General features: G+C 48.7%; 24 non-coding genes across 24 annotated transcripts; 7 read left to right on the top strand and 17 right to left on the bottom strand.

The window, feature by feature from the left end:
- The first annotated feature begins 8,492 nt into the window (after positions 1–8,492).
- Positions 8,493–8,565, top strand: trnav-cac (transfer RNA valine (anticodon CAC)). Its single transcript has one exon. It is a non-coding gene; the product is annotated as a tRNA-Val (tRNA).
- A 1,242-nt stretch (positions 8,566–9,807) lies between these two features.
- On the bottom strand, positions 9,808–9,999 carry LOC140379792 (U2 spliceosomal RNA). The gene has a single exon (XR_011930724.1). It is a non-coding gene; the product is annotated as a U2 spliceosomal RNA (small nuclear RNA).
- Positions 10,000–10,164: 165 nt separating this feature from the next.
- Positions 10,165–10,330, bottom strand: LOC140379783 (U1 spliceosomal RNA). The gene has a single exon (XR_011930716.1). It is a non-coding gene; the product is annotated as a U1 spliceosomal RNA (small nuclear RNA).
- Positions 10,331–10,617: 287 nt separating this feature from the next.
- LOC140379811 (U5 spliceosomal RNA) lies at positions 10,618–10,731 on the bottom strand. The gene has a single exon (XR_011930741.1). It is a non-coding gene; the product is annotated as a U5 spliceosomal RNA (small nuclear RNA).
- Positions 10,732–10,865: 134 nt separating this feature from the next.
- trnav-aac (transfer RNA valine (anticodon AAC)) lies at positions 10,866–10,938 on the top strand. The gene has a single exon. It is a non-coding gene; the product is annotated as a tRNA-Val (tRNA).
- An 841-nt stretch (positions 10,939–11,779) lies between these two features.
- Positions 11,780–11,971, bottom strand: LOC140379791 (U2 spliceosomal RNA). The gene has a single exon (XR_011930723.1). It is a non-coding gene; the product is annotated as a U2 spliceosomal RNA (small nuclear RNA).
- Positions 11,972–12,136: 165 nt separating this feature from the next.
- Positions 12,137–12,302, bottom strand: LOC140379775 (U1 spliceosomal RNA). Its single transcript, XR_011930708.1, has one exon. It is a non-coding gene; the product is annotated as a U1 spliceosomal RNA (small nuclear RNA).
- Positions 12,303–12,589: 287 nt separating this feature from the next.
- Positions 12,590–12,703, bottom strand: LOC140379810 (U5 spliceosomal RNA). Its single transcript, XR_011930740.1, has one exon. It is a non-coding gene; the product is annotated as a U5 spliceosomal RNA (small nuclear RNA).
- A 134-nt stretch (positions 12,704–12,837) lies between these two features.
- On the top strand, positions 12,838–12,910 carry trnav-aac (transfer RNA valine (anticodon AAC)). The gene has a single exon. It is a non-coding gene; the product is annotated as a tRNA-Val (tRNA).
- A 754-nt stretch (positions 12,911–13,664) lies between these two features.
- Positions 13,665–13,737, top strand: trnav-aac (transfer RNA valine (anticodon AAC)). Its single transcript has one exon. It is a non-coding gene; the product is annotated as a tRNA-Val (tRNA).
- Positions 13,738–14,579: 842 nt separating this feature from the next.
- On the bottom strand, positions 14,580–14,771 carry LOC140379790 (U2 spliceosomal RNA). Its single transcript, XR_011930722.1, has one exon. It is a non-coding gene; the product is annotated as a U2 spliceosomal RNA (small nuclear RNA).
- A 165-nt stretch (positions 14,772–14,936) lies between these two features.
- Positions 14,937–15,102, bottom strand: LOC140379774 (U1 spliceosomal RNA). Its single transcript, XR_011930707.1, has one exon. It is a non-coding gene; the product is annotated as a U1 spliceosomal RNA (small nuclear RNA).
- Positions 15,103–15,389: 287 nt separating this feature from the next.
- LOC140379809 (U5 spliceosomal RNA) lies at positions 15,390–15,503 on the bottom strand. The gene has a single exon (XR_011930739.1). It is a non-coding gene; the product is annotated as a U5 spliceosomal RNA (small nuclear RNA).
- Positions 15,504–15,637: 134 nt separating this feature from the next.
- trnav-aac (transfer RNA valine (anticodon AAC)) lies at positions 15,638–15,710 on the top strand. Its single transcript has one exon. It is a non-coding gene; the product is annotated as a tRNA-Val (tRNA).
- Positions 15,711–17,378: 1,668 nt separating this feature from the next.
- On the bottom strand, positions 17,379–17,570 carry LOC140379789 (U2 spliceosomal RNA). Its single transcript, XR_011930721.1, has one exon. It is a non-coding gene; the product is annotated as a U2 spliceosomal RNA (small nuclear RNA).
- Positions 17,571–17,735: 165 nt separating this feature from the next.
- On the bottom strand, positions 17,736–17,901 carry LOC140379779 (U1 spliceosomal RNA). The gene has a single exon (XR_011930712.1). It is a non-coding gene; the product is annotated as a U1 spliceosomal RNA (small nuclear RNA).
- Positions 17,902–18,188: 287 nt separating this feature from the next.
- On the bottom strand, positions 18,189–18,302 carry LOC140379808 (U5 spliceosomal RNA). Its single transcript, XR_011930738.1, has one exon. It is a non-coding gene; the product is annotated as a U5 spliceosomal RNA (small nuclear RNA).
- Positions 18,303–18,863: 561 nt separating this feature from the next.
- trnav-cac (transfer RNA valine (anticodon CAC)) lies at positions 18,864–18,936 on the top strand. The gene has a single exon. It is a non-coding gene; the product is annotated as a tRNA-Val (tRNA).
- Positions 18,937–19,351: 415 nt separating this feature from the next.
- LOC140379782 (U2 spliceosomal RNA) lies at positions 19,352–19,543 on the bottom strand. The gene has a single exon (XR_011930715.1). It is a non-coding gene; the product is annotated as a U2 spliceosomal RNA (small nuclear RNA).
- A 165-nt stretch (positions 19,544–19,708) lies between these two features.
- On the bottom strand, positions 19,709–19,874 carry LOC140379778 (U1 spliceosomal RNA). Its single transcript, XR_011930711.1, has one exon. It is a non-coding gene; the product is annotated as a U1 spliceosomal RNA (small nuclear RNA).
- A 291-nt stretch (positions 19,875–20,165) lies between these two features.
- Positions 20,166–20,279, bottom strand: LOC140379807 (U5 spliceosomal RNA). The gene has a single exon (XR_011930737.1). It is a non-coding gene; the product is annotated as a U5 spliceosomal RNA (small nuclear RNA).
- A 134-nt stretch (positions 20,280–20,413) lies between these two features.
- trnal-aag (transfer RNA leucine (anticodon AAG)) lies at positions 20,414–20,486 on the top strand. The gene has a single exon. It is a non-coding gene; the product is annotated as a tRNA-Leu (tRNA).
- An 846-nt stretch (positions 20,487–21,332) lies between these two features.
- Positions 21,333–21,524, bottom strand: LOC140379797 (U2 spliceosomal RNA). Its single transcript, XR_011930729.1, has one exon. It is a non-coding gene; the product is annotated as a U2 spliceosomal RNA (small nuclear RNA).
- Positions 21,525–21,687: 163 nt separating this feature from the next.
- LOC140379773 (U1 spliceosomal RNA) lies at positions 21,688–21,853 on the bottom strand. Its single transcript, XR_011930706.1, has one exon. It is a non-coding gene; the product is annotated as a U1 spliceosomal RNA (small nuclear RNA).
- Between the last annotated feature and the right edge of the window lie 763 nt (positions 21,854–22,616).

The raw sequence follows: 22,616 nt of genomic DNA, 5'->3' as shown, positions 1-22,616 counted from the left end.
ATTTTGCCTCGATTAATGGCACCCCGATACCCCCGCACAGTGGGAGGCGATGCATTATATTTCGTTTGAGTCTCTCTGATTTCCCCCCCCCAGATAAACTGGAACAACATCTTCTTCAGAGTCTTAAGTATCCGATAGGGGGCAGGAAACACAGTCGCCAGATTATTCACTGAAGCCAACAGTACCGAGTTCACAATTAAGACTTTCCCAGTAAATGTAAGCTCCCTATCTTGCCATGCTCTTAAATTGGCTGTCAATTTGGGTAGCTTTGACTCCCAGTTTTTTACTTCCATGTCTTTTCCTATCTGAATTCCCAAGACTTTAATTGTGTCTTTATTTTTAATCAGGTCTATATTTTCGTATTTCTCTTTCCAATTCAAATAAAGTATTTTGGTTTTGTTCTTATTAACCCTTGTGCTTGCAGCGAGAGTAAAGTTTTCACAGACCTTTAAGGCTTCTCCTATAGATTTATTGTCTGAAAGTAACAAAGTGATATCATCCATATAAACTGATATTTTTGCCTGTCTATTTTCACTTCCTGGCACAAAAATTCCTTTTATGTCATTGTTCCTTCTAAGGGCACAAACTAGCGGTTCTATTGCTAAAATAAATAATGTGGGTGACAAGGGGCACCCTTGTCTGACCCCAGCCCGGATATCTATAGCATTTGTTTGTTGTCCATTAACTATTACCACACTATGGCAGTCAGTGTACAAGAGGTTAACCCACCGTCTAAAATTTTCTCCAAAACCAAAATGTTTCAACACTGCTTTTATATAATCGTGGCTTATGCTATCAAAAGCTTTTTCGAGGTCCAAACTTAGTATACATAGGGGGCTGTTACGTTCTTTACAGAGGAGATACGTGTCTCTCACCAGGGCTAGGCTATCTGTCATTGTCCGTCCTTGTACTCCACATGTTTGTTCACTCTCCACCAGGTCACCAACGATGGGTTGAGTTCGTAAAAATAAAACCTTGGCCAGTATTTTTACATCGACACCTAGAAGGGTTAGTGGTCTCCAGTTCTGTAGATTCTGTTTTTGTCCTTTTTTGTGAAGGAGGGAGATTGCCCCCCGTCTCAATGATGATGGCAACGCTCCTTTGCCAAGACTTTCGTTGTACATCTCCAAAAGGGGGAGTTTCAGCTGCTCCCAAAAGGTAACGTAAAACTCTTTGGGGAGACCATCCAAGCCTGGAGTTTTATTGTCTTTCATACTTGTAATGGCTTTTGTCAGTTCTGCCAATGTTATATTTTTGTCTAAGGATTCCTTCACTGAAGTACTAAGTTTTCCAGTAGTCTTAGAAAGAAAAGTGTCCATCATTTTGCTAGACACCAGTGTGTCCTGATAGAGATTGGCAAAAAAGGACCTAATAATGTGAATGATTTTTTCCATGTCCTTCTCTTCTTTTCCTTCCTGATCATAGACAGATGTTATATGGTGCTTTGCTTTTGCTATTTTTTGGAAAAAGTACCGGGAACATTTCTCATTTTCCTCTAGATGTTGGATCCTGCTTCTCAGGAGGATACTTTTACTCTTCTCCCTCATTAGTTCACATAGTTTTGCTTTTAGTGTGACAATCTCTTGTTGCATGTCAAAGCCGTTTTGTGCCAGTTTATAGTAGTTTTGAAGTTTTCTTTGAAGTCTAGAATAAAACATTCTCTTTCTAGCGGCCAGTGTTTTACTCTCTGACATGAAGAAGGATTTTGTCCTGGATTTAATATCTTCCCACCAGTCTCCACAGGAGTTATGGAGATCTCGTAGGGTTTTCCATTGTTCAAATTTTCCTTTTAATTTTTCTACTATGTATTTGTTCTGTAATAAAGCAATATTTAATTTCCACGGGCCCGTATGGCGTTTCAACCCTCCTTTAATGTCTATCACGGTGGTTAGCTTAAAGTGATCTGAAAAGACAACTGGTGTTCTCCAACATTTAAGGGGGAGAAGGCCTCGGGACACCAGGGTAAGATCAATACGTGAGAAGGATTTGCCATTAGACCACGTAAAGTCTGGTTTTGACCCTAAACTTTCCGCACAGTCTTTCAAATGACAGTCTCTTATTAAATTCGCCAAAGCGTGTGAGCTGGCATCTAGTTTTGCCGTAGTAGCTCGTTTTGTCAATCTGTCTGTTCTAGTCAAGATGCAGTTAAAGTCACCCCCAATGACAACTTCATATTTGCAAAAAATTAAAGTCTGTAAAAGTTCCAAGGTTTTAAGTCTTCCTTGCACTGTGGGTGGACAATAAACACTGATAACTCTAAGTTGTTTTCCATTTTGATCTAAGTCTACAGAGAGTATTCTTCCATCACTTATTCTCTGGACTCTGTTTATATTAAAATGGTGACCTCGGAGCAAGATGGCTACCCCAGAGTTCTTGTTTTCATTATCTCCAGACCAAAAGGATTGTCCATGAGGCCATCTACTTTCATAATCTCTATAACTATCTTTAAAAGGTATATTACATTCTTGGAGACAGAAAATATCTCCAATTCCATTATGCAGTTCATTGAAAACTGTCTGGCACTTTAACAAATCATTCAAGCCTCTTGTATTAATTGTGACTACTGAGAGAGAGGTCATATTAATAGTTGGAGGAGTTTACCACTAAACCATTTTCTCCTTGTGTTCTGTGACCCTTCCTTTTTTTCTTTTGTGGATTTGGGGGGCCTTCCGCCGATTTTATTTTTGTCACAACTGTAAACGTGTTCACGCTAGTATGGTCAAGGAATTCGGTGGAGGGAGACGAGGCAGGTGGCCATACCTTTTCAGACTGCTCTAGGTGGAAAGATTCCTCACTTGACGTGTTCTGAAGGCGTTTTACCGCCCCCTGCCGTTCCAAAAATTCCACTTGAGTGTCCGGAAGAAAGGTTTCAGCTGTTGCTGCTAAACCATCTTGACTATCCTCTTGCGGTGCAGGTTCCCCCTGTGTGCCCTCCTCCTGGAAGGGGGGGAGGCTGGCCAACAGGGCGTCGAAGACCCCTTCTGCATCCTGTAGAGTTTTGGGGACATCCTGAAGTCTCACTGTGGGTGGTTCTTTTGGAGAGTTGTCCGGTCCATCTGCCTTGTCCATTCTGTCTTGTGACACGGGATTCTCATCAAAGAGTTGGGAATAGGGATCCGGGTCATCTTGGCATGATACTGATGTTGTCACTGTATTCCCTTTCACTCTATTAGCATAGGCTTGTGGGCAGTCCTTAAAGAGATGGGTGTCCGCCGAACACAGGTTGCATTTAACTGAAACTGTGCATAGTGATGTGGGATGATCCAGGGATTTGCACTTTCTGCATTGGGCTACATTGCACCCTGCTGCCAGGTGATCAAGGCTGCCGCATCTTCTGCATTTCCGTGGCTGCCCCGGATAAAAGACAGAGCCTCGGAAAGCCCCCAGTTGAATGGAGTTAGGGAGATGTTGAAGTTCCCCGTTAGTTCTTCTTAACTTCACTTCCAGCCGCTTGGTTCCTGTTTTAATGCCATCGATGTCTACAACCTCTGTTGCTTTTAGGACATCGCAGAAGAAAGAGGCCCATGTCTTGACATCATCCAGTCTCACTTTTTCTGAATAGATAACGATATGGACAGTTTTTTTATCCAAATCAGTGAGAGGAGTAACGTTCACCTGCTGGAAGACAGTGGTGGATGTTTTCTTCCTCTCGTACAACTCCAAACATGTCTCCAGATGCTTCGTTGTGGTGAAAACGACTTCAAAAATCTTTTTGCCAGGAAAGGCAAATATAAAGTCCAGTTGATTCGTTGTTACAGCCAGTTCTTTTTGCAAAAGGCGTCTGCTGAAGGTCAATCGATCCATTTCCAGTTCTCCCAGTAGTTCGAAGCGGAGTGCATTCCGCCGGGGGCCGTGCGAAGCTGCTGCCATTTCCTCATCTGCCGATGTTGGAGCACGTCGCTTAAAGTGTTGTGCTCCATACACCGCACAGCCCCAACACTTGTGATCTTTTTAGTAAAAGGCGAAAGATTTATACGCTCTGAAGAGAAACAAGAGTGCCACGTTGCAGCGCCACACGGCGTCCAGTACTTGAGGGCACACGGGGCTTCATCACGGGCAGTGTACTTCTGTTCACGCGCTCATTTGCATCGGCGGTCGCGCGGCAAAAGGGACACGACAGGCTCGCACGTCGTTTCTGTAGTGTAGCGGTTATCACGTTCGCCTAATGCGCGAAAGGTCCTCGGCTCGAAACCGGGCAGAAACAAAGCCTCCTTTTATGTTTGCTTCAATCTTTGACACGGTTCATTCCAAACTCGATGGTTTATTCCTAGAAAAGAGGGAGGAGCGGCGGAATTGTCGGCGTAGTCCTTCAAACTTTTCATCACAGAGATCGGGGGAAAAAGACACCGACACACACGCCCAAAAAAAAAAAAAAAAAAAAGGGGCCCCCCTGCAGCCCCATATGTCCTCGTTAGTATAGTGGACAGTATCTCCGCTTGTCACGCGGGGGCCAGCCGTGGATAGTGGGCATAGAGCGTCAGCCAATCAGAATGAGCCTGTGTGCCATGTGCCACTGTGATGAAGGCCAACCAATCAGAATGCAGAGATTCGTGTTGTTCACAAATTCATCTCAAGAGACCAGAGTTCAAATCCTGCTGTGCCCAGAAGAAGAGGAACGTTTCAAAGGATCAAAACTTTAAATATATGAAGTTTATAAGTTCAAACTTTAAATGTATAAAGTTTATGAGTTGGTGTGTCAGTTTGCACTTGTTAAAGGTCAGATCATGAGAAGGACTCACATGCAGCTGCTGGGACTGATTTGCAATATTAATAGAATCACAAATTGATCACAAAAAGTGATTTCTGCTTCACCTTAAGAGATTAACCCACGTCACATCTTCTGCATGAATAAACTTGGAGTGGGTCAGAAACAGGGAGTTTAGTCCGCAGGGGTCAGAGGTCACACTATCACATCTCTAACACTGCAGCACTGAACTGTACTATTGTGTTCAGTTTATGTTCTGCAGAGAAATAAAACATTTACTCATATTATTAATGATATGATATCTCAATCATGTATGGAATATTATTGTATTATTATATAAGAAAACACAATAACATATACTTTTAAGAATATTTATTGACAGGGAAATACCAGAAATATTAAGTTTCATTTATTTACAATTCAGACAGCATTCATTACTTGACAGTAGTATTTACAATAAATATACAGATATATACAGTCCAGGGAAGTATGTGTGGATGTGAGGACTGTGAGGGCCTGCTTCAGCACCAGTTTGCAGAACCTGCACGTTCTCCCTGGGGCAGAACCTGCACGTTCTCCCTGGGGCAGGTGACTCCTCTCTCTTCCTCTTCTGCTGCTTCCTTTTTCCACTCTCTGTCTTGTGGCCTCCAGCTCCCTCTGGAAGAACTCTGTGTCCACAAAGTCCTTAAAAGGTGGTGTTTCTTCAGGGCTGCTGCTGCTGCTCAGGGCGTCCTGAGAAAGAGACGGTGATGGTCAGAACTGTAGGAGGCGAGGTGATGGTCTGAGGAGGAGGCTTCACTGTGGCAGGTGTCGTGGTGACGACAGTCGTCGTGGTGACGGCAGTCGTCGTGGTGACGGCAGTCGTCGTGGTGACGACAGTTGTCATGGTGACAACAGGCAGAGTTGTGGTGGTGCTGCCAGAGTGTCTGTGTTTGCTCCAGTTTTTCGGGCTGATGTTGAGTGAAGATGTGGCATTTAATAATTTGATGTGATGATGATGTAATGATAAATATGTAGTTTTGTGGTCGGGTGTAGCGTGCTGTTGGCTGATTGGCTCAGGGGCAGTGGAGGTGGAGGCGGCCTGTTGTGACGACTGCGGCTGAAGCTTCACTGGAGGAGGAACTACAGAACAAAACAGATGAATGTTTTAGTGATAAGCAACACGTGAAATACAAGACATGACACACATTTAGAACCACTGCACTGGCTGTCAAACTACAGTCAGCATGAAGCATTCATCTGTTCACTCTGTGATGGTTTGACTGAGACAGACACACATGGAGCATGAAGCATTCATCTGTTCACTCTGTGATGGTTTGACTGAGACAGACACACATGGAGCATGAAGCATTCATCTGTTCACTCTGTGATGGTTTGACTGAGACAGACACAGACACACATGGAGCTCACTCACTCTGGGTTGTCTCTTCTCCAGGAGCATCAGATGCAGAATGTGTGGGACGAGCTGCATCTGAAACAACTAAAACACCACAATATAGGTTTATGTTTGTTTAGATTATTCTATTAAAATGTCAGACCTGGAGCTGAAGTACTTCCAGACTCGGCCAGAACAAACCTCAGCTCCTGTGGAAGTGGCACTGGAGGCTTAAGGGGCAGCACATCTGCAGCAGCTGAAGAGAGGAAAGAAATGTATGATACGTTTGATCAACTTTGATCTTACAGTGAATAAGCAACAAGTAAAAGCTCTTACCGTCCTGTGGTTCCTCCAGAACAGTCTGTTTGGACTGTGCAGCTGCTGTAAGAGAAGAAGACGAATAATGAGTCATATTTAGCCGTTAGTAACAACGCACACTTACATTTGACCTGTTGTTTATATCATAAGTAAGTTTATATGGCTGTTTTATTTAGCAATGTTAGTGTGAATGAGCAGAAGAAGCTCTCACTCATTCATATTGAACACCAGATAATATGACTTACTCTCATCACAGATGCATGAATTCAGAGCAGGACCTGAACAGGGTCAGGAACAACTGAACTCATGCACAGGACAGAACGTGTCCCAAAGTGTCTTTCATGGCAGGACATCTGTGTGTGAACTTCTGTAAACCTGAGGATGATGGAGCTCAGCAGCGACTGGTGCAGACACGGCTGGAATAAAAGACAAACCTTTATAACACATGGTACATCCAAAATGGAGCTAAAGCGTTACAGACACATTACACACATCCACGTGTTGATTGGACGGAGATGCTGAACATTGTCCTCTCCAGCGCGTCCTCTTCAGCCACTACTAAAGGAAAAGACATGAAATGAAACAGAAGTGACTGCTCCTCTACACGGTGTGACTCTGTGTGACTCCACACAAACCAAGAACACATGATTTAAGTAGTTATACTCACCCAAGGGCTCACGAAGAGAGCTGGTGGGGACACGAGTGGGTGGGACAGAGGACGGGACAGAGGAGGGCAGGAGAGAGGAGGACAGGACAGAGGAGGACAGGACAGAGGAAGACAGGACAGAGGAGGACAGGACAGAGGAGGACGGGACAGAGGAGGACGGGACAGAGGAGGACGGGACAGAGGAGGACAGGATAGTGGAGGACAGGACAGAGGAGGGCAGGATAGTGGAGGACAGGACAGAGGAGGGCAGGAGAGAGGAGGACAGGGCAGAGGATAGGGCAGAGGAGGACAGGGTAGAGGAGGACAGGATAGTGGAGGACAGGACAGAGGAGGACAGGGCAGAGGATAGGGCAGAGGAGGACAGGGTAGAGGAGGACAGGATAGTGGAGGACAGGACAGAGGAGGACAGGGCAGAGGAGGACAGGACAGAGGAGTACGGGGCAGAGGAGTACGGGGGAGAGGAGGACAGGAGAGAGGACAGGACATAGGAAAGGACAGAGGAAAGGACAGAGGAGGGCAGGATAGTGGAGGACAGGGCAGAGGAGGATGGGGGAGAGGAGGACAGGGGAGAGGAGGACAGGAGAGAGGAAAGGACAGAGGACAGGACAGGAGAGAGGAACAACATAATCAACATAATTGTTGAGTCATTCATATGGATTTTGGCTCTTGTTTACAGTCTGTTGCTAGGTAACAGTTGTGGAATGTCCTCCACATTAACATGAAGTGAAGGCATTTCCCCCATTGTGGGACAAACAAAGTCTCTCTTACTTGTGATGAATTGTTGATGCTACAACTACTTTTATGCACAATAAGAGACAACACAACACACAGATGACGTAATATTACACCTTAAATAAAACTGCACAACTGCAAACCTTTAAATGTAATAAAGTTTAACTTCACAGGGCTGAATATCACACAAAACTGACAGAAAAGTCGCGTTAGTTGTTCAACAGAGACATGGAAGTAGCAGTGATTTTACGTGACTAAAAACACAGTTTCAAAAGTGCAAAACACAAGACGAACTTTACCTGAAAACGTCCTCAAATGCCCGTTATAAATGCCACAAAATACGAGTGTTCTGGGGCAGTAAAATGTCCATAAGAAGGTGAAAACAGGAGCACATCTAGTGCTAAACTTGTCCCGGTCACATTGAATGAATGACGTCACTCTGCATTCAAACATGGCGCGCTCTCGCCACAGCGCCGCCGCTGGCCAAAAGTATATTACATCCGTAGTGGTTTAGCACTACCATAGGAAATGAATGGGATTCTGTTTAGGGCTGTTTAGCTAAAGAATCCACGGCTGCCGCGCGGAAGACCTGGGTTCGATTCCCAGACGGGGAGAGAAAGTGCGTTTTACCCAGCACGAAAGCGTTGCACTGACGCTGAGGACTTGTCCCACCAACGTACCTGCGCTACACTATCGCTTCTGTAGTGTAGCGGTTATCACGTTTGCCTCACACGCAAAAGGTCCCCGGCTCGAAACCGGGCAGAAGCACGCCCTCATGCGAAGACTTTACTTGTCGAGGCTGGGTTTGAAAGTCGGTGTTGCGTTTGACCCCCCCCCAAAAAAAAACAAAACAACTAGTCACATGTACTGTACTTCACAAAGGGGCCACTCAAATTCCAAAGGTGGCCTATTTTGCACAAGGGTTTACGTGGAATGGGCTACCTCCCAAGGGGGTTGGGTTTAGGACGTTGACGCGCCACACGGCGTCCAGTACTTGAGGGCACACGGGGCTTCATCACGGGCAGTGTACTTCTGTTCACGCGCTCATTTGCATCGGCGGTCGCGCGGCAAAAGGGACACGACAGGCTCGCACGTCGTTTCTGTAGTGTAGCGGTTATCACGTTCGCCTAACGCGCGAAAGGTCCTCGGCTCGAAACCGGGCAGAAACAAAGCCTCCTTTTATGTTTGCTTCAATCTTTGACACGGTTCATTCCAAACTCGATGGTTTATTCCTAGAAAAGAGGGAGGAGCGGCGGAATTGTCGGCGTAGTCCTTCAAACTTTTCATCACAGAGATCGGGGGAAAAAGACACCGACACACACGCCCAAAAAAAAAACAAAAAAAAAGGGGCCCCCCTGCAGCCCCATATGTCATCGTTAGTATAGTGGACAGTATCTCCGCTTGTCACGCGGAAGACCTGGGTTCGATTCCCAGACGGGGAGAGAAAGTGCGTTTTACTCAGCACGAAAGCGTTGCACTGACGCTGAGGACTTGTCCCACCAACGTACCTGCGCTACACTATCGCTTCTGTAGTGTAGCGGTTATCATGTTTGCCTCACACGCAAAAGGTCCCCGGCTCGAAACCGGGCAGAAGCACGCCCTCATGCGAAGACTTTACTTGTCGAGGATGGGTTTGAAAGTCGGTGTTGCGTTTGACCCCCCCCCAAAAAAAAACAAAACAACTAGTCACATGTACTGTACTTCACAAAGGGGCCACTCAAATTCCAAAGGTGGCCTATTTTGCACAAGGGTTTACGTGGAATGGGCTACCTCCCAAGGGGGTTGAGTTTAGGAACAGATACTTCACCTTCCCTCCCCCTCTTCTCCAGTCAGGGCTTTTGGCGGGAGATTTGAAATATCCAGCCCTTCCACTCAAAACGTCTCCGAGAATTTTTGTCCACTTCCGGAGCAGACAAACGGCAAGGAAGCGTTTAACATGAGGGTATGATGGCACATTTGCATGTAACGTGACGGCGAAAACAAACTGAATGACTTTTTTTAACCTGAGAGAGGAGGTGCACCGTTCTCGGAGGTACTGCAATACCGAGCCGATGCGTGGAGTGGACGGAGCAAGCCCCAAATTCCATCTCCCTGGTCCAAAAATCAATTTAATATACGGTCCCCGGGTAGGGGACGTATCAGATATTAAACTGATAAGAACAGATACTACACTTGATCTTAGCCAAAAGGCCGAGAAGCGATGCCCACAATGGGTTCGGGGAGCAGTGAGCTCTCCCCACGCTGACCCTCCCGTCAACGGTCCAAAGCGGCGCCCGCGCAAAGCGCCCGGCGGAGGGGCCGGAGCGCGAGCGGCGTACATGGAAACGACCCTTTGGGTTTTTTTTTTTTTCCTCTGACAAAAAACAAGAGGGGAGAGCGCGAACGCAGTCCCCCACTACCAGAAATTATGCAGTTGAGATTCCCACATTTGGGGAATTCACAGGGGTCAGCACATCCCGTTTGTGCAATGGACGAGCCTCGCCCTGGGTGAACCACCTTCCTGATCATGGTGTCGCCCCTGCCAGGTAAGTATGAGCTGCTCCGCTCCGAGCCAAGGCCCAGGCCCTGGAAGAGGCAATGTGGCAGCATGGTCCTTCCGGCCATTTGCATGGACCAGCTTCCACCCGACGATTGAGCCCCAGGTTAAACGGCAGCGATACACACGCAAGTCTGTGCGTTCTAAGCACTCTTTTTTACTTTTAAAGTTCTTGAACACGGGATGCCAAACGGAGGGTACGCAAGGGCATGTTTAAAGGCCGACAAGACACAACCTTTGCTCTTGGAGGATGACCGCTTGCTTGCTTTAGACATAGGTAGAAAAGCCCCGCATTGAAGCAGGGCATCAAAAAATTGGAAAGATCTCTTGTTGTCCCTCTCCACGGAAATCTTTAGTAAAAGGCGAAAGATTTATACGCTCTGAAGAGAAACAAGAGTGCCACGTTGCAGCGCCACACGGCGTCCAGTACTTGAGGGCACACGGGGCTTCATCACGGGCAGTGTACTTCTGTTCACGCGCTCATTTGCATCGGCGGTCGCGCGGCAAAAGGGACACGACAGGCTCGCACGTCGTTTCTGTAGTGTAGCGGTTATCACGTTCGCCTAACGCGCGAAAGGTCCTCGGCTCGAAACCGGGCAGAAACAAAGCCTCCTTTTATGTTTGCTTCAATCTTTGACACGGTTCATTCCAAACTCGATGGTTTATTCCTAGAAAAGAGGGAGGAGCGGCGGAATTGTCGGCGTAGTCCTTCAAACTTTTCATCACAGAGATCGGGGGAAAAAGACACCGACACACACGCCCAAAAAAAAAAAAAAAAAAAAAGGGGCCCCCCTGCAGCCCCATATGTCCTCGTTAGTATAGTGGACAGTATCTCCGCTTGTCACGCGGAAGACCTGGGTTCGATTCCCAGACGGGGAGAGAAAGTGCGTTTTACCCAGCACGAAAGCATTGCACTGACGCTGAGGACTTGTCCCACCAACGTACCTGCGCTACACTATCGCTTCTGTAGTGTAGCGGTTATCATGTTTGCCTCACACGCAAAAGGTCCCCGGCTCGAAACCGGGCAGAAGCACGCCCTCATGCGAAGACTTTACTTGTCGAGGATGGGTTTGAAAGTCGGTGTTGCGTTTGACCCCCCCCCAAAAAAAACAAAACAACTAGTCACATGTACTGTACTTCACAAAGGGGCCACTCAAATTCCAAAGGTGGCCTATTTTGCACAAGGGTTTACGTGGAATGGGCTACCTCCCAAGGGGGTTGGGTTTAGGAACAGATACTTCACCTTCCCTCCCCCTCTTCTCCAGTCAGGGCTTTTGGCGGGAGATTTGAAATATCCAGCCCTTCCACTCAAAACGTCTCCGAGAATTTTTGTCCACTTCCGGAGCAGACAAACGGCAAGGAAGCGTTTAACATGAGGGTATGATGGCACATTTGCATGTAACGTGACGGCGAAAACAAACTGAATGACTTTTTTTAACCTGAGAGAGGAGGTGCACCGTTCTCGGAGGTACTGCAATACCGAGCCGATGCGTGGAGTGGACGGAGCAAGCCCCAAATTCCATCTCCCTGGTCCAAAAATCAATTTAATATACGGTCCCCGGGTAGGGGACGTATCAGATATTAAACTGATAAGAACAGATACTACACTTGATCTTAGCCAAAAGGCCGAGAAGCGATGCCCACAATGGGTTCGGGGAGCAGTGAGCTCTCCCCACGCTGACCCTCCCGTCAACGGTCCAAAGCGGCGCCCGCGCAAAGCGCCCGGCGGAGGGGCCGGAGCGCGAGCGGCGTACATGGAAACGACCCTTTGGGTTTTTTTTTTTTTCCTCTGACAAAAAACAAGAGGGGAGAGCGCGAACGCAGTCCCCCACTACCAGAAATTATGCAGTTGAGATTCCCACATTTGGGGAATTCACAGGGGTCAGCACATCCTGTTTGTGCAATGGACGAGCCTCGCCCTGGGTGAACCACCTTCCTGATCATGGTGTCGCCCCTGCCAGGTAAGTATGAGTTGCTCCGCTCCGAGCCAAGGCCCAGGCCCTGGAAGAGGCAATGTGGCAGCATGGTCCTTCCGGCCATTTGCATGGACCAGCTTCCACCCGACGATTGAGCCCCAGGTTAAACGGCAGCGATACACACGCAAGTCTGTGCGTTCTAAGCACTCTTTTTTACTTTTAAAGTTCTTGAACACGGGATGCCAAACGGAGGGTACGCAAGGGCATGTTTAAAGGCCGACAAGACACAACCTTTGCTCTTGCAGGATGACCGCTTGCTTGCTTTAGACATAGGTAGAAAAGCCCCGCATTGAAGCAGGGCATCAAAAAATTGGAAAGATCTCTTGTTGTCCCTCTCCACGGAAATCTTTAGTAAAAGGCGAAAGATTTATACGCTCTGAAGAGAAACAAGAGTACCACGTTGCAGCGCCACACGGCGTCCAGTACTTGAGGGCACACGGGGCTTCATCACGGGCAGTGTACTTCTGTTCACGCGCTCATTTGCATCGGCGGTCGCGCGGCAAAAGGGACACGACAGGCTTGCACGTCGTTTCTGTAGTGTAGCGGTTATCACGTTCGCCTAACGCGCGAAAGGTCCTCGGCTCGAAACCGGGCAGAAACAAAGCCTCCTTTTATGTTTGCTTCAATCTTTGACACGGTTCATTCCAAACTCGATGGTTTATTCCTAGAAAAGAGGGAGGAGCGGCGGAATTGTCGGCGTAGTCCTTCAAACTTTTCATCACAGAGATCGGGGGAAAAAGACACCGACACACACGCCCAAAAAAAAAAAAAAAAAAAAGGGCCCCCCCTGCAGCCCCATATGTCCTCGTTAGTATAGTGGACAGTATCTCCGCTTGTCACGCGGAAGACCTGGGTTCGATTCCCAGACGGGGAGAGAAAGTGCGTTTTACCCAGCACGAAAGCATTGCACTGACGCTGAGGACTTGTCCCACCAACGTACCTGTGCTACACTATCGCTTCTGTAGTGTAGCGGTTATCATGTTTGCCTCACACGCAAAAGGTCCCCGGCTCGAAACCGGGCAGAAGCACGCCCTCATGCGAAGACTTTACTTGTCGAGGATGGGTTTGAAAGTCGGTGTTGCGTTTGACCCCCCCCCAAAAAAAACAAAACAACTAGTCACATGTACTGTACTTCACAAAGGGGCCACTCAAATTCCAAAGGTGGCCTATTTTGCACAAGGGTTTACGTGGAATGGGCTACCTCCCAAGGGGGTTGGGTTTAGGACGTTGCAGCGCCACACGGCGTCCAGTACTTGAGGGCACACGGGGCTTCATCACGGGCAGTGTACTTCTGTTCACGCGCTCATTTGCATCGGCGGTCGCGCGGCAAAAGGGACACGACAGGCTCGCACGTCGTTTCTGTAGTGTAGCGGTTATCACGTTCGCCTAACGCGCGAAAGGTCCTCGGCTCGAAACCGGGCAGAAACAAAGCCTCCTTTTATGTTTGCTTCAATCTTTGACACGGTTCATTCCAAACTCGATGGTTTATTCCTAGAAAAGAGGGAGGAGCGGCGGAATTGTCGGCGTAGTCCTTCAAACTTTTCATCACAGAGATCGGGGGAAAAAGACACCGACACACACGCCCAAAAAAAAAAAAAAAAAAAAAAGGGGCCCCCCTGCAGCCCCATATGTCCTCGTTAGTATAGTGGACAGTATCTCCGCTTGTCACGCGGAAGACCTGGGTTCGATTCCCAGACGGGGAGAGAAAGTGCGTTTTACCCAGCACGAAAGCATTGCACTGACGCTGAGGACTTGTCCCACCAACGTACCTGCGCTACACTATCGCTTCTGTAGTGTAGCGGTTATCATGTTTGCCTCACACGCAAAAGGTCCCCGGCTCGAAACCGGGCAGAAGCACGCCCTCATGCGAAGACTTTACTTGTCGAGGATGGGTTTGAAAGTCGGTGTTGCGTTTGACCCCCCCCCAAAAAAAACAAAACAACTAGTCACATGTACTGTACTTCACAAAGGGGCCACTCAAATTCCAAAGGTGGCCTATTTTGCACAAGGGTTTACGTGGAATGGGCTACCTCCCAAGGGGGTTGGGTTTAGGAACAGATACTTCACCTTCCCTCCCCCTCTTCTCCAGTCAGGGCTTTTGGCGGGAGATTTGAAATATCCAGCCCTTCCACTCAAAACGTCTCCGAGAATTTTTGTCCACTTCCGGAGCAGACAAACGGCAAGGAAGCGTTTAACATGAGGGTATGATGGCACATTTGCATGTAACGTGACGGCGAAAACAAACTGAATGACTTTTTTTAACCTGAGAGAGGAGGTGCACCGTTCTCGGAGGTACTGCAATACCGAGCCGATGCGTGGAGTGGACGGAGCAAGCCCCAAATTCCATCTCCCTGGTCCAAAAATCAATTTAATATACGGTCCCCGGGTAGGGGACGTATCAGATATTAAACTGATAAGAACAGATACTACACTTGATCTTAGCCAAAAGGCCGAGAAGCGATGCCCACAATGGGTTCGGGGAGCAGTGAGCTCTCCCCACGCTGACCCTCCCGTCAACGGTCCAAAGCGGCGCCCGCGCAAAGCGCCCGGCGGAGGGGCCGGAGCGCGAGCGGCGTACATGGAAACGACCCTTTGGGTTTTTTTTTTTTTCCTCTGACAAAAAACAAGAGGGGAGAGCGCGAACGCAGTCCCCCACTACCAGAAATTATGCAGTTGAGATTCCCACATTTGGGGAATTCACAGGGGTCAGCACATCCTGTTTGTGCAATGGACGAGCCTCGCCCTGGGTGAACCACCTTCCTGATCATGGTGTCGCCCCTGCCAGGTAAGTATGAGTTGCTCCGCTCCGAGCCAAGGCCCAGGCCCTGGAAGAGGCAATGTGGCAGCATGGTCCTTCCGGCCATTTGCATGGACCAGCTTCCACCCGACGATTGAGCCCCAGGTTAAACGGCAGCGATACACACGCAAGTCTGTGCGTTCTAAGCACTCTTTTTTACTTTTAAAGTTCTTGAACACGGGATGCCAAACGGAGGGTACGCAAGGGCATGTTTAAAGGCCGACAAGACACAACCTTTGCTCTTGCAGGATGACCGCTTGCTTGCTTTAGACATAGGTAGAAAAGCCCCGCATTGAAGCAGGGCATCAAAAAATTGGAAAGATCTCTTGTTGTCCCTCTCCACGGAAATCTTTAGTAAAAGGCGAAAGATTTATACGCTCTGAAGAGAAACAAGAGTACCACGTTGCAGCGCCACACGGCGTCCAGTACTTGAGGGCACACGGGGCTTCATCACGGGCAGTGTACTTCTGTTCACGCGCTCATTTGCATCGGCGGTCGCGCGGCAAAAGGGACACGACAGGCTTGCACGTCGTTTCTGTAGTGTAGCGGTTATCACGTTCGCCTAACGCGCGAAAGGTCCTCGGCTCGAAACCGGGCAGAAACAAAGCCTCCTTTTATGTTTGCTTCAATCTTTGACACGGTTCATTCCAAACTCGATGGTTTATTCCTAGAAAAGAGGGAGGAGCGGCGGAATTGTCGGCGTAGTCCTTCAAACTTTTCATCACAGAGATCGGGGGAAAAAGACACCGACACACACGCCCAAAAAAAAAAAAAAAAAAAAGGGCCCCCCCTGCAGCCCCATATGTCCTCGTTAGTATAGTGGACAGTATCTCCGCTTGTCACGCGGAAGACCTGGGTTCGATTCCCAGACGGGGAGAGAAAGTGCGTTTTACCCAGCACGAAAGCATTGCACTGACGCTGAGGACTTGTCCCACCAACGTACCTGTGCTACACTATCGCTTCTGTAGTGTAGCGGTTATCATGTTTGCCTCACACGCAAAAGGTCCCCGGCTCGAAACCGGGCAGAAGCACGCCCTCATGCGAAGACTTTACTTGTCGAGGATGGGTTTGAAAGTCGGTGTTGCGTTTGACCCCCCCCCAAAAAAAACAAAACAACTAGTCACATGTACTGTACTTCACAAAGGGGCCACTCAAATTCCAAAGGTGGCCTATTTTGCACAAGGGTTTACGTGGAATGGGCTACCTCCCAAGGGGGTTGGGTTTAGGACGTTGCAGCGCCACACGGCGTCCAGTACTTGAGGGCACACGGGGCTTCATCACGGGCAGTGTACTTCTGTTCACGCGCTCATTTGCATCGGCGGTCGCGCGGCAAAAGGGACACGACAGGCTCGCACGTCGTTTCTGTAGTGTAGCGGTTATCACGTTCGCCTAACGCGCGAAAGGTCCTCGGCTCGAAACCGGGCAGAAACAAAGCCTCCTTTTATGTTTGCTTCAATCTTTGACACGGTTCATTCCAAACTCGATGGTTTATTCCTAGAAAAGAGGGAGGAGCGGCGGAATTGTCGGCGTAGTCCTTCAAACTTTTCATCACAGAGATCGGGGGAAAAAGACACCGACACACACGCCAAAAAAAAAAAAAAAAAAAAAGGGGCCCCCCTGCAGCCCCATATGTCCTCGTTAGTATAGTGGACAGTATCTCCGCTTGTCACGCGGAAGACCTGGGTTCGATTCCCAGACGGGGAGAGAAAGTCCTTTTTACCCAGCACGAAAGCGTTGCACTGACGCTGAGGACTTGTCCCACCAACGTACCTGCGCTACACTATCGCTTCTGTAGTGTAGCGGTTATCATGTTTGCCTCACACGCAAAAGGTCCCCGGCTCGAAACCGGGCAGAAGCACGCCCTCATGCGAAGACTTTACTTGTCGAGGATGGGTTTGAAAGTCGGTGTTGCGTTTGACCCCCCCCCAAAAAAAAAAAAAAAAACTAGTCACATGTACTGTACTTCACAAAGGGGCCACTCAAATTCCAAAGGTGGCCTATTTTGCACAAGGGTTTACGTGGAATGGGCTACCTCCCAAGGGGGTTGGGTTTAGGAACAGATACTTCACCTTCCCTCCCCCTCTTCTCCAGTCAGGGCTTTTGGCGGGAGATTTGAAATATCCAGCCCTTCCACTCAAAACGTCTCCGAGAATTTTTGTCCACTTCCGGAGCAGACAAACGGCAAGGAAGCGTTTAACATGAGGGTATGATGGCACATTTGCATGTAACGTGACGGCGAAAACAAACTGAATGACTTTTTTTAACCTGAGAGAGGAGGTGCACCGTTCTCGGAGGTACTGCAATACCGAGCCGATGCGTGGAGTGGACGGAGCAAGCCCCAAATTCCATCTCCCTGGTCCAAAAATCAATTTAATATACGGTCCCCGGGTAGGGGACGTATCAGATATTAAACTGATAAGAACAGATACTACACTTGATCTTAGCCAAAAGGCCGAGAAGCGATGCCCACAATGGGTTCGGGGAGCAGTGAGCTCTCCCCACGCTGACCCTCCCGTCAACGGTCCAAAGCGGCGCCCGCGCAAAGCGCCCGGCGGAGGGGCCGGAGCGCGAGCGGCGTACATGGAAACGACCCTTTGGGTTTTTTTTTTTTTCCTCTGACAAAAAACAAGAGGGGAGAGCGCGAACCCAGTCCCCCACTACCAGAAATTATGCAGTTGAGATTCCCACATTTGGGGAATTCACAGGGGTCAGCACATCCTGTTTGTGCAATGGACGAGCCTCGCCCTGGGTGAACCACCTTCCTGATCATGGTGTCGCCCCTGCCAGGTAAGTATGAGTTGCTCCGCTCCGAGCCAAGGCCCAGGCCCTGGAAGAGGCAATGTGGCAGCATGGTCCTTCCGGCCATTTGCATGGACCAGCTTCCACCCGACGATTGAGCCCCAGGTTAAACGGCAGCGATACACACGCAAGTCTGTGCGTTCTAAGCACTCTTTTTTACTTTTAAAGTTCTTGAACACGGGATGCCAAACGGAGGGTACGCAAGGGCATGTTTAAAGGCCGACAAGACACAACCTTTGCTCTTGGAGGATGACCGCTTGCTTGCTTTAGACATAGGTAGAAAAGCCCCGCATTGAAGCAGGGCATCAAAAAATTGGAAAGATCTCTTGTTGTCCCTCTCCACGGAAATCTTTAGTAAAAGGCGAAAGATTTATACGCTCTGAAGAGAAACAAGAGTGCCACGTTGCAGCGCCACACGGCGTCCAGTACTTGAGGGCACACGGGGCTTCATCACGGGCAGTGTACTTCTGTTCACGCGCTCATTTGCATCGGCGGTCGCACGGCAAAAGGGACACGACAGGCTCGCGCGTCGTTTCTGTAGTGTAGCAGTTATCACGTTCGCCTAACGCGCGAAAGGTCCTCGGCTCGAAACCGGGCAGAAACAAAGCCTCCTTTTATGTTTGCTTCAATCTTTGACACGGTTCATTCCAAACTCGATGGTTTATTCCTAGAAAAGAGGGAGGAGCGGCGGAATTGTCGGCGTAGTCCTTCAAACTTTTCATCACAGAGATCGGGGGAAAAAGACACCGACACACACGCCCAAAAAAAAAAAAAAAAAAAAGGGGCCCCCCTGCAGCCCCATATGTCCTCGTTAGTATAGTGGACAGTATCTCCGCTTGTCACGCGGAAGACCTGGGTTCGATTCCCAGACGGGGAGAGAAAGTGCGTTTTACCCAGCACGAAAGCGTTGCACTGACGCTGAGGACTTGTCCCACCAACGTACCTGCGCTACATTATCGCTTCTGTAGTGTAGCGGTTATCACGTTTGCCTCACACGCAAAAGGTCCCCGGCTCGAAACCGGGCAGAAGCACGCCCTCATGCGAAGACTTTACTTGTCGAGGATGGGTTTGAAAGTCGGTGTTGCGTTTGACCCCCCCCCAAAAAAAAAACAAAACAACTAGTCACATGTACTGTACTTCACAAAGGGGCCACTCAAATTCCAAAGGTGGCCTATTTTGCACAAGGGTTTACGTGGAATGGGCTACCTCCCAAGGGGGTTGGGTTTAGGAACAGATACTTCACCTTCCCTCCCCCTCTTCTCCAGTCAGGGCTTTTGGCGGGAGATTTGAAATATCCAGCCCTTCCACTCAAAACGTCTCCGAGAATTTTTGTCCACTTCCGGAGCAGACAAACGGCAAGGAAGCGTTTAACATGAGGGTATGATGGCACATTTGCATGTAACGTGACGGCGAAAACAAACTGAATGACTTTTTTTAACCTGAGAGAGGAGGTGCACCGTTCTCGGAGGTACTGCAATACCGAGCCGATGCGTGGAGTGGATGGAGCAAGCCCCAAATTCCATCTCCCTGGTCCAAAAATCAATTTAATATACGGTCCCCGGGTAGGGGACGTATCAGATATTAAACTGATAAGAACAGATACTACACTTGATCTTAGCCAAAAGGCCGAGAAGCGATGCCCACAATGGGTTCGGGGAGCAGTGAGCTCTCCCCACGCTGACCCTCCCGTCAACGGTCCAAAGCGGCGCCCGCGCAAAGCGCCCGGCGGAGGGGCCGGAGCGCGAGCGGCGTACATGGAAACGACCCTTTGGGTTTTTTTTTTTTTCCTCTGACAAAAAACAAGAGAGGAGAGCGCGAACACAGTCCCCCACTACCAGAAATTATGCAGTTGAGATTCCCACATTTGGGGAATTCACAGGGGTCAGCACATCCTGTTTGTGCAATGGACGAGCCTCGCCCTGGGTGAACCACCTTCCTGATCATGGTGTCGCCCCTGCCAGGTAAGTATGAGTTGCTCCGCTCCGAGCCAAGGCCCAGGCCCTGGAAGAGGCAATGTGGCAGCATGGTCCTTCCGGCCATTTGCATGGACCAGCTTCCACCCGACGATTGAGCCCCAGGTTAAACGGCAGCGATACACACGCAAGTCTGTGCGTTCTAAGCACTCTTTTTTACTTTTAAAGTTCTTGAACACGGGATTCCAAACGGAGGGTACGCAAGGGCATGTTTAAAGGCCGACAAGACACAATCTTTGCTCTTGGAGGATGACCGCTTGCTTGCTTGCTTTAGACATAGGTAGAAAAGCCCCGCATTGAAGCAGGGCATCAAAAAATTGGAAAGATCTCTTGTTGTCCCTCTCCACGGAAATCTTTAGTAAAAGGCGAAAGATTTATACGCTCTGAAGAGAAACAAGAGTGCCACGTTGCAGCGCCACACGGCGTCCAGTACTTGAGGGCACACGGGGCTTCATCACGGGCAGTGTACTTCTGTTCACGCGCTCATTTGCATCGGCGGTCGCGCGGCAAAAGGGACACGACAGGCTCGCACGTCGTTTCTGTAGTGTAGCGGTTATCACGTTCGCCTAAGGCGCGAAAGGTCCTCGGCTCGAAACCGGGCAGAAACAAAGCCTCCTTTTATGTTTGCTTCAATCTTTGACACGGTTCATTCCAAACTCGATGGTTTATTCCTAGAAAAGAGGGAGGAGCGGCGGAATTGTCGGCGTAGTCCTTCAAACTTTTCATCACAGAGATCGGGGGAAAAAGACACCGACACACACGCCCAACAAAAAAAAAAAAAAAAAAAAGGGGCCCCCCTGCAGCTCCATATGTCCTCGTTAGTATAGTGGACAGTATCTCCGCTTGTCACGCGGAAGACCTGGGTTCGATTCCCAGACGGGGAGAGAAAGTGCGTTTTACCCAGCACGAAAGCGTTGCACTGACGCTGAGGACTTGTCCCACCAACGTACCTGCGCTACACTATCGCTTCTGTAGTGTAGCGGTTATCACGTTTACCTCACACGCAAAAGGTCCCCGGCTCGAAACCGGGCAGAAGCACGCCCTCATGCGAAGACTTTACTTGTCGAGGATGGGTTTCAAAGTCGGTGTTGCGTTTGACCCCCCCCCCCAAAAAAAAACAAAACAACTAGTCACATGTACTGTACTTCACAAAGGGGCCACTCAAATTCCAAAGGTGGCCTATTTTGCACAAGGGTTTACGTGGAATGGGCTACCTCCCAAGGGGGTTGGGTTTAGGAACAGATACTTCACCTTCCCTCCCCCTCTTCTCCAGTCAGGGCTTTTGGCGGGAGATTTGAAATATCCAGCCCTTCCACTCAAAACGTCTCCGAGAATTTTTGTCCACTTCCGGAGCAGACAAACGGCAAGGAAGCGTTTAACATGAGGGTATGATGGCACATTTGCATGTAACGTGACGGCGAAAACAAACTGAATGACTTTTTTTAACCTGAGAGAGGAGGTGCACCGTTCTCGGAGGTACTGCAATAGCGAGCCGATGCGTGGAGTGGACGGAGCAAGCCCCAAATTCCATCTCCCTGGTCCAAAAATCAATTTAATATACGGTCCCCGGGTAGGGGACGTATCAGATATTAAACTGATAAGAACAGATACTACACTTGATCTTAGCCAAAAGGCCGAGAAGCGATGCCCACAATGGGTTCGGGGAGCAGTGAGCTCTCCCCACGCTGACCCTCCCGTCAACGGTCCAAAGCGGCGCCCGCGCAAAGCGCCCGGCGGAGGGGCCGGAGCGCGAGCGGCGTACATGGAAACGACCCTTTGGGTTTTTTTTTTTCCTCTGACAAAAAACAAGAGGGGAGAGCGCGAACGCAGTCCCCCACTACCAGAAATTATGCAGTTGAGATTCCCACATTTGGGGAATTCACAGGGGTCAGCACATCCTGTTTGTGCAATGGACGAGCCTCGCCCTGGGTGAACCACCTTCCTGATCATGGTGTCGCCCCTGCCAGGTAAGTATGAGTTGCTCCGCTCCGAGCCAAGGCCCAGGCCCTGGAAGAGGCAATGTGGCAGCATGGTCCTTCCGGCCATTTGCATGGACCAGCTTCCACCCGACGATTGAGCCCCAGGTTAAACGGCAGCGATACACACGCAAGTCTGTGCGTTCTAAGCACTCTTTTTTACTTTTAAAGTTCTTGAACACGGGATGCCAAACGGAGGGTACGCAAGGGCATGTTTAAAGGCCGACAAGACACAACCTTTGCTCTTGGAGGATGACCGCTTGCTTGCTTTAGACATAGGAAGAAAAGCCCCGCATTGAAGCAGGGCATCAAAAAATTGGAAAGATCTCTTGTTGTCCCTCTCCACGGAAATCTTTAGTAAAAGGCACTTTTCACTTTTCAGGCGGTTTTTATTATTTCATAGCAATAAATTTCTTTCAAAATACTTTCCACACTTAAAACACATCTTTTAAACACAGTTTACAAAAGTCAATACAATTACACATTATTTACCAAAACTATGAATACAGCAAGTCTTTAAAAGAGTTTGGAATTTTCCATAAATTGATTATTTCTTCTCTCTTTCCTTCCACTAAATCTCTTAAAACATAATCTTTAAAAATATTCATAACACATTTCATCAACAACATTTCTGACATTTGATAGTTTTTAAAAGTCAATACATTCCTTGATTTCCAGATAGCTTCTTTTATACAATTAACTATAATCCACCACCTCTCCTTATTTTGGAATTTTGCAGTTTCACCATAGGCAATATTGTTA

Source organism: Eucyclogobius newberryi, unplaced genomic scaffold, assembly GCF_026437365.1.
Source record: "Eucyclogobius newberryi isolate DKJ021-1_F unplaced genomic scaffold, fEucNew1.0.hap1 SCAF_433, whole genome shotgun sequence".
NCBI classification, from domain to species: Eukaryota; Metazoa; Chordata; class Actinopteri; order Gobiiformes; family Gobiidae; genus Eucyclogobius; species Eucyclogobius newberryi.
The sequence above is the reverse complement of the archived record's forward strand: the minus strand, read 5'-3'. Positions and strand labels throughout refer to the sequence as shown.